General features: G+C 43.1%; 1 pseudogene across 1 annotated transcript; it reads left to right on the top strand.

Moving 5' to 3' along the window:
• Positions 1-19: 19 nt before the first annotated feature.
• On the top strand, positions 20-7622 carry LOC309650600 (intercellular adhesion molecule 2-like; annotated as a pseudogene). The gene is made up of 3 exons: positions 20-4535; positions 5871-6137; positions 7008-7622. The product of its transcript is annotated as an intercellular adhesion molecule 2-like (transcript).
• The last annotated feature ends 365 nt before the right edge of the window (positions 7623-7987 follow it).

Here is a 7987-nt window from a genome sequence, read left to right as displayed (position 1 = left end):
TAGCTTCCGGCCCGCCCCGCTTGCCTCAGCCAACCGTCGCTAAGCTTCTGCGTAGACGTCATGAGTTTCTAGGCAGATCAGGCAAATCCTCCGGCCAGGAGCGTCTTCGTGCGCCCCCGCCAGGCTGTGCCTACAAACGGTCTGAGCGCGTGGCGGGAGCCTGAGAGCGAAGCGGGCGAGGCGAGGAGCGGCTGGAGCTGCGAGGAGCGGCCCTCAGTGAGAACTTAGGTCTTGTTTTCTTTGCTTGGATTCATGCTGGGGTCTTCTCCCGGCTTTCCTGTCAAATCTGTGGGGGTCTGGCCTCCTGGTGGGCTTTACCTCCTCACACTCCGGAATTTTTGAGGAGCACTCATTAAAGTATTTCCCCCACATAGTTAAAAAATTTAAAATACCATCCACCTTTAAAAGGTTTCATGGCCTGTTGGGCTGAGAGCCACGTTGTATACACGCTGCACGGGAAACTCCTTCCGAGCCACAACTGACTGAGCTCTGTATCCGAGCAGTGGGCACAGCCCCTCACTCAAGTATTTGTAAATATTTTATCTAGTTCATTCATTCATTCGTTTATAGTCGTTGAACACCTACAGCCATTCTGGGTGCTTGGGATCCATCAGTGAAAAAGGCCCTGCCCTCACGGGGCTTACAGTCCAGGCCGGAAGTAGACCAGACTCCCAGGCCTAAGGGGTCAGGGGGAGTGTGGTAGAAGGTGGCGCTGCTGGGGGAAAAGAAAGCAGCAGCGTCGACCGAGGGTGTGCTGGGATGCGGCCTGGGCACCCGGGGTTGAAAAGTGGTGGTCACAGTGGGCTTTGTTGAAAAGATACATTGAACTGGGTGAAGGAGTGTTCAGGAAGGAGGAAGCGAATTCCAGGCATAGCGAAGAGACAGTGTTCAAAGGGTGGGATGTGACTCAGGTCTGTATAAGAAACTGCAAGAACCCCTGGGATGTAAATGGATGGTGAGCATCGCAAACTCTGACAGGAAGTCCAGTTCAGCTACACAGCCAAAGCCATCCAACAGCACATGCGTGTTTGCCACCCTCCCCTCATTGCCCACCACTCTCCCTGAAACCCTTTAGTGGCTGGAGTACAGGCCTAGAATAGCCGACAGTTTAAACCTTAAATTTAGGGTATAGTCTACAGAGTGAGCAAAAGGGATTTCAAGATTTAAAACTTGTTTCCCATTACGGATGCCGCTTTCTTTTTCATTAAGAAAATGAATATAAAATTTCATGTTTCAGTACCTGATCATAACATACCACAGGGAAAACGAGGATGAACTTCTCTAATTTTCTCAGATAAGCCTGGCCTGACCTCTTCTCCATATCACTTCATGCTTTAACAGACTTCTGCACATAATAGAAAATGCAGCTCAAAGGGGACCTTTCTGAGAGACCTTCTCAACTCCTTCAGAGAGAAGTAGTGATTCCCTCCTCAATGCTCCCTGATTAATTTGCTTATCATTATCAGCAGCATCAACAAAAGCAGCACAATCACCATCATCACATTTATTGAAGACTTAGGTGCCAATAGTTGGACTAAACACTTGAATTAACTCATTTAATTCTCATTTTACTCCCTCCCAATATTTATGATAACATTCGGCACAGTATATTGTTATTTGTATTTACATTTGTCTTTCCCTCCAACTACCAGGAATTCCTATGTCATAAGATAAATCTTGGTAACTTCAACACCTTACTACAAGCCTGGCTCGGTAATTATTTTCTGAAAGAATGTATGAATATAAGTAGTCCCAACTGGGGCTTTTGTACTCTTTTCAGCAGAGCTGTTGTTACTCAAAACACTTGTTTTGAAATGCCCTTCAGAGTCTGAGGTTACTTTATTTAGAATCTCTTCACTGATAGGAGATCTTCCTTTGAAAGAGATGTAAGTTACTCAGAGCTAAGTTTGGGGAATAAGGTGACTGAGTAATATCACTTTTGTCCAAAGAATAATATTGGGTTGGCCAAAAGGTTCGTTGGTTTTTTTACCATAAGATGGCTCTAGTAGCACTTAGTTGTCTTTAACTTCATTGGAAACAGTTTTGTTAGATTGTATATGACAGCTGTCATATCCGCGTGCATTTAAAAGAAGACTTATCAAAGTTGGTGAATTTTTGTGTAGCCTTTTAATATTGAAGATGGAAGAAAAAAGCAACATTTTTGGCATGTTATGCTTTATTATTTCAAGAAAAGTAAAAACGCAACCGAAACGCAAGAAAAGATTTGTGCAGTGTACAGAGAACGTACTGAGACTGATTGAACGTATCAAAAGTGGTTTGCAAAGTTTCGTGCTGGAGATTTATCGCTGAACTCTGCTCCATGGTCAGGTAGACCAGATGAAGTTGATAGCGATCAAATCGAGACATGAATTGAGAACAATCAATGTTAAACCATGCAGGAGATAGCCCACATACTCAAAATATCCAAATCAGGGTTGAAAATCATTTGCACCAGCTTGGTTATGTGAATCGCTTTGATGTTTGGGTTCCACATAAGTGAAAAAAACCTTCTTGACCATATTTACGCATGCAATTCTCTACTTAAACGTAATGAATGTTCTGTTTTTAAAACAAGTTGTGACAGGCGATGAAAAGTGGATACTGTACGATAATGTGGAACGGAAGAGATCATGGGGCAGGCGAAATGAACCACCACCAACCACACCAAAGTCCGGTCTTCATCCAAAGAAGGTGATGTTGTGTATATGGTGGGATTGGAAGGGAGTCCTCTATTATGAGCTCCTTCTGGAAAACCAAACGATTAATTCCATCCCAGTTACACCAACTGAAAGCTGCACTCAACGAAAAGTGTCCAGAATTAGTCAACAGAAAATGCATAATCTTCCATCAGGATAATGCAAGACTGCATGTTTCTTTGATGACCAGGCAAAAACTGTTACAGCTTGGCTGGGAAGTTCTGATTCATCTGCCATATTCACCAGACGTTGCACCTTCGGATTTCTATTTATTTTGGTCTTTACAGAATTCTCTTAATGGAAGAAAATTCAATTCCCTAGAAGACTGTAAAAGGCACCTGGAACAGTTCTTTGCTCAAAAAGATAAAAAGTTTTGGGGAGATGGAATTATGAAGTTGCCTGAAAAATGGCAGAAGGTAGTGGAACAAAAGGGTGAATACATTGTTCAACAAAGTTCTTGGTAAAAATGAAAAATGTGTCTTTTATTTTTACTTAAAAACCAAAGGTACTTTTGGCCAACCCAACAGAATAGCTTAATAAAGAGACTGATATTTCTTATGTAGCTTAAAAGCCAGTTCTAAATCACTTCCCAAAAAAGTTTTGAATAATGGTGTCATCACTGGATTAAATTTATAGCCTCCCAAAGTGATTGTTTTGAATGGTAGCATTTACTTGGGAGTGTAAATTTTGATATGCCTATTGTTTTATGCGTGTATAAAAAAAGACCAAAAAAAAAACAAAAAACAAAACCCTCTTTCAGACCAGCATACAAGTAAAGGTAGACTTGCACACAACCCAGTGTATGAAAATTAAAATGGAGAATTAGAGGATAGTCACTCATTTATGGAATATCCGTAACATGCTAGGCACTGTGCTAGGTGCTGCAGATGCAAGACGATGAAAGGATTATCTCTTGTTCTTAAGGAATTCCTAGTACAGTAATGATTACATCATTAAAATAATGCACTGAGGTGAATTACATTTTAATATACATAGCTTCAGAAATCATGTTTGGCATAAAGTGAGGTACAGGTAATGTGTAATAAGTGAGGGATTATGAAGTGGGATAGGATTAGTCAAGGAAGTCCTTTCTTAGAAGAAATTTGCTTGAATGGGGTTTTGAAAGAAAAACTTGGTATGGATTGGCAGAGAAAAGAAGTGGGCACTTAAGATTTAACTAAGCCAAAGTAGTAATCCAAATGTTGCTTGGTGAACCTGGAGGCAGATCAAAAAGAGATGGATTGTCTTGAGGGATATTTCATAGAGGTCGTGAAGAGAGAGTCCTTGAAGAAGCATTTCTCCCATAAGAGAACAGGACTCGAGTGAACATGTTTTCTAGATTCAGGGTCACTTTCCACTGGACAGTGCCAGATAAACACTGCCAAATTTCGTCTCTCTAAACCTCACTTTTCATATGTCTATGCTAACAGCCATCTTCTATTGACTCAAATAGAGGCAAACGTGTAAACAGGTAAGTGCAATACAAGCTTATACAGGAATCTCACTTAATTTAATATCCCCTTCATTATTTCTCATATTTTCCTATGTCTTTTTGTTATGCACATAAACCAAACTGAAATAGATGCAAGAATTTCTTTTAGTACATCCATACTACTGATACTCTTGCTGCAATTTCTCCAGAACATGCAAGTTTTTAGGGAAGGAGCTAACCTTGAAGAGTATCAAAGAAAGAATTTCCTATATCCTTTTTCTCTTTTTTTGTCACTTTCTCCAGCATTGCTGTCTCCTTTCTTCCTCTCCAGCTTTTGGCCCTTCTCATAAGGATGGAAATGCTACTGTTTGGTGTCTGGGCCCTGCTGGCCCTGATTCCTTGCCCAGGTGAGGCTATTTGGGAAAGTTTCTTTAGCTAGTATGTGCCAGGGCACAGGTCAATGAGAAAGAGGATAGGAAATCCTGAGTGGGGCGACACTAGTATTCACTCATCTGGACCCTTGGGAGAGAGTCCTATTTCTTGGATCTAGGACACAGTATCCTAGGTGTTTCTGGCTCGTAACTGGGAAAACCCACATTAAGGGACAGGATAATAGACCATCAGAAAAAACCCTCTCTAAGAAATATACCTTCTCTGCTTGGCTCCCTGCTGCCCCTGGACTTTCCTATTCTGCTCTCGGGAATATTTTTACTTCTGTGTTGCCATCTTTTGTGTCATGATGAGCTACAATAGGATCTCGATAGGACAGGGCCCATAGTGCAGTTGTGAAGAGTGAGTTCTCCAGATGGCAAGAAAGGAACTGGAGCCTTAGTGGGTAACATTGCTGCAAGAGTTGTGTATTCCCAGAAGGGACTAGTATTTGGGAAATGAAGTAGATGGTGGACCTGGAATAGCTAAAGGGGACCGGTAAGGGAAGTTTTTGGGACACTGTGCCCCTCACCAATATCAGACATTTAAAACTTACCTGATGTCTCTCTCACTGTTCCTGAGAAGAGTTCCCTAACAGACTAAACTCTTAAGCATCCAAAAACATCTATTGCCTTAGCACCAAAGCAAAATGGAATAGTCTCATTTTGAGAAGAAGAGGTGAAAAGTTCCATGGAAATGAGTGACCCTGGGAGTCACCTTTATACCAGTGGTTCCCATAATTTGGTGTGCACAAAGGTCACCAGGAGTGCTTGTTTTGTTCCCTTGAGTATTTCCAGGTCCTGCCTTCACAAATTCTTAATCATTCAGTCTGAGGTGGAGCTGGAATCTACAATCTACAAGCATTCCAGCATAATTCTGGTGAAGGCAATTCTTAGACCATAATTTGAGAAACACTGCTTTGAGGTATAAGTAACAAAGCTCTTTTTTTTTCAGGGGTCTACTTACCCCATGAGGGCCCTCAGCAGCCAATTCTGGAAGTTTCCAAGATTTCTGGAAGTTTAGGAAGAGAATGGTTTCCTGGGCATGATTTTTAGCAACGCCATGGTTTCCATGGTGACACTATTAGAGAAATCGAGATCCCAAGAAAGATGATGAGAGGAGGGAATGGTGGTAGAGTCAGGATTCTAACTTGTTGCTTAAGGGTCTCTTTCTTGTTTGTCCCCTGTACCCTTTTATTCAGGGTAGGTTTCCTATTCTCTAACCTGTAACTAGATAGAATAGGCTCTGTATTTTCTTTCTTGGGTCTTGTGGTCCTCACCAGAGTCTTTGGCATATGTGGTTGACCTTTTCAGGGGCTGCAGAAGACCTATTTGAGGTTTCTGTTTGGCCACATCAGGCCCTTGTAAAGTATGGGCAGTCCCTAAGGGTCAACTGCAGCACCACATGTCCAGACCCGGGACCCAGTGGAATTGAGACCTTATTAAAGAAAACCCAGGTGGGTAAAGGGCCTCAGTGGAAGGAGTTTCTCCTGGAAGATATCGCACAGAATTCCATCCTGCAGTGCTTCTTCTCTTGTGCAGGGATCCAAAAGGACATAAGCCTTAGCATCACTGTGTACCGTGAGTGGGGCTGAGGGCTGGGGAGGAAGGGAAGAGTGGGGGAACATGACTGTGTCTTCTTTAGGGAATAATTAGAAAGAGACTTCTTTTAGGGGAGAGAATTGTGGCCCTTAATAAAGATTTCTGTCCTACCGTAGGGATTCTAGAGCCAATTATTTCTGTTTCCCTTTGGTGTAGGCCTTTAAATTAGGAGCAGACCATAGAGCGCCTCCAGACATCTGTGCTTTGAGAATATGTTCAAATACAGGAGGCATTTGCTAATGATGTTAATTTATAAATTATCAAAAAAGTGTAAAATTAGTGTTGAATTATTTGTCAAAAGTTTTAGAATAAACAGGGAGTAGGGAAAGCGGGGTCTTTGTAGGCTGGGGTAGTTGGAGAAGTCTCCACAGAAAAGGAGGCTCTTGAGTTTCACTCCTGCAAATGGTTAGGTTTTGAAGTGATGGGAATGGGTGAGGAGCCTCTTTCAGGTGGGCAAATAGCATTGGCAAAGATGTAGCCATAAGAATAAGTGTGATCTCTGGGGTGTCAGAGCTTGGTTAGCTAGGGTGTAGTTTTCATGTGACGGTAAGAAGCTCCTCAGAAGTTGCTCATGCCTCTGAAGCACCTCTGGTAAGAGAGAAAAGCTCTCCAGAATGGCAGCAACTATCAAAGCAGGGGGCCCCTCAACAGTTACATTTCTTGGCTTTAGCCACCTTTGATGGGAAGAAGAAGGCTAAGTCATCTCATCTAGGGCAGAAAGCTGACACTGTTCATCAGATGGTTTAAGAGTAGTGGTCACCTTCTGTCACAGGCTTTCTGTCCTATACCATTTCTTTCTGGAGAGTTGAGTATCTTTCTCTCATCAAGCCCACCTTTTTTGTCTTAAAGAGCCACCAGAGCAAGTGATCATGGAGCTGCAGCCTGAATGGGTGGCTGTGGATGAAGCCTTTACAGTGACATGCCACGTGCCCAGTGTCACACCCCTGGAAAACCTCACCCTTACCCTTCTCCAGGATAACTAAGAACTACATAGAAAGAATTTTAGGAGCTTGGCTGTGGCCTCCCAAAGAGCTAAGGTCACCATCAGTGTCAAAGCCCAAAGGGAGGATGACAGGTGCAATTTCTCCTGCCATGCAGAACTGAATCTGAGTTCACATGGTGGAGGGCTCTTTTGCAGCAGCTCAGCCATCAAGGTGCTCTGAATCTTTGGTGAGTCAGAGCCCAGGTGTGGAAGGAATCCTGGGGCTCATTTTCCTCAGCTTACCTTGGCCTTTGGCACTCATTTCCCATAGTGTTTAGGATGAGGGTGTAAGGGTAATTGAGCTCCACCTTTACTTGAGCTTTAAACTCACCGTGGGTGGCAGAGAGCTACTAGCCCCACTCCCTACATTGTGGGGTCCTATATGACATGTGATTTATCATGGCTTTCCTCCTTTCTTTCCTTTTCCTCATTTCTTGGCAGAATTCCCTCAGAACCCCCAAATATGGGTCTCTTCACTTCTGGAATTTCTTCACTTCTTCTCATTTCTCATGGTTTCCTCATGACTAAGTGGGAACCAATTTCTTAGTCTGGGGACTGGGGTTTGAAGGGAGTCAATACAAAACAAAGGGCTAGGAATCAGAACCCGATTCCCGCCTACACATTCCTGTGCTCCCCTAGCCTGGGGTTCTGGAATGCTGGCTCCCAGAGCTGAGCTTGGTGACATCACTAAGGCTCAGTGTCTGGTTAGGCTTCAACTCACCAACCATCTATTGTGTGCCATAGAGGAGTATACAAATCATAAGAAATTCCACACTGGGTCAGACAAGCAGCTTTTCTAGCCCAGTGTTCTGTCCCTGAAATGGAAGGTAGAGTTCTTCCATGAAAT

This window comes from Balaenoptera physalus, assembly GCF_965194825.1.
Source record: "Balaenoptera physalus genome assembly, chromosome: 20".
In the NCBI taxonomy this organism is placed as follows: domain Eukaryota; kingdom Metazoa; phylum Chordata; class Mammalia; order Artiodactyla; family Balaenopteridae; genus Balaenoptera; species Balaenoptera physalus.
This window is presented reverse-complemented; position numbering and strand designations above follow the sequence as displayed.